Raw genomic sequence first — 1,471 nt, 5'->3', positions numbered from 1 at the left:
CTACTCTTTTACCAACGAATAGTGGAATTGATCGTCACATTATAACGCCCCCACTGCTGAAAGGGCGAGCATGTTTGGTGTGTCGGGGATAGATTGTATTAACTGCTTGCTATTATTAATGGTATTCTCAGGTAGTAAAATTATCGTCCCAGTGAGACTCAATAAATTTGAGCAAACCTCAAGCACAATTTAGTAAAAAATAATATCCTCTAAAATCTTAGAATGTAAAGAAATAAATTAATCATGGTCATAAATCAAATTTCCATGAATTATAAGACTTCGAGAGAAAATATTCAATTACAATGTTGATGTGATTACAATTCTTAGTTCCCCTTATTTAACAAACGGTTAATGAAAACGTAATACTGGTAATAAGTGTACGTCTAAAGTGAAACTAAGGCTTTTGTGAACCTATAAACAACATTTAAATGTGGAATAAAAGAGTTTGCGGAATTTATATATTTTATTGTTTTGTAAACTCGAAAATATCAAAATAAATATCTAAAAAATCTTTATATTAAATTCCTCGTCATATAAATGTTCTGTTATACGTAATGAAGGATAGATTTTTTTGCTGTTTTTTCGTTACTAAACACAAAGCTCTTCAATGGGTTATCCGTGCTGTGTCCAGCGCGAGTATTAAAACCGATGTTTAGCGTTGTAAGTCCTTAGACTCACCGTTGAGCCACTGGAGGGCGGGTAGGTCATTAGTATAAAACAGCATGTTATTATTTATTACTGAAAATAACAATATTGTTTTGAATACAGTGATTTTGTGGATTCTATGAAAATCATATGTATATATGAAGTATAAAAATAACTGTTACCTTCTAATCTTTCGCCAGCTTTTGGTATTTAAACGGCAGTTTTTGAAGTTTTGTGCTGCATAAACAAGTGATCTTTCAGAGAAGTTTTTGCCTTTCATCATCCGGCCCAAGTGACGGCCTCTGGTATTAAACGAAAGGCATCTCTAATAATACTTCGTGGAAAACAAAGGAAAGATCAGAAACGCTATTTCTTACATGCCTCTAATTTTGAATCCGTAACGAATATATTAAGACAAATGTGGTAAAAAAAAAGATCTGTAGTTAACGTGATTTTTATCTCAGATCTTAGGGTTATTGGTTTCTAGTGCTTCGCCAGCTTTTGGTATATAAACTGTACCTTTTAAAGTATTATACAGTATTTTTCTGTCGGTATAAAGGAAAGGTACTTAGTAGTCGAAATGTTTGTAAAGCTCTTCAGTATAAAAGTTAGGTTTCATGAAATTCGCGCACAGCTACTCGAGGGTTATTTGCGCTAGCGTCTCTAATTTTCAAATGATAGACTAGAGGGAACACAGCTAGTCAACATCACCCACAGCTAACTTTGTAATAGTGAAACTAACATTACTATTATAGTGCTCCTACATGTTCGATCTGGCACACTCGCGTAGCGAGTGCCTAACTACCTAACTATTTAGTTTGTTCTT

The sequence above is a fragment of the Limulus polyphemus genome, unplaced genomic scaffold (assembly GCF_000517525.1).
Source record: "Limulus polyphemus unplaced genomic scaffold, Limulus_polyphemus-2.1.2 Scaffold34, whole genome shotgun sequence".
NCBI lineage: Eukaryota > Metazoa > Arthropoda > Merostomata > Xiphosura > Limulidae > Limulus > Limulus polyphemus.
This window is presented reverse-complemented; position numbering follows the sequence as displayed.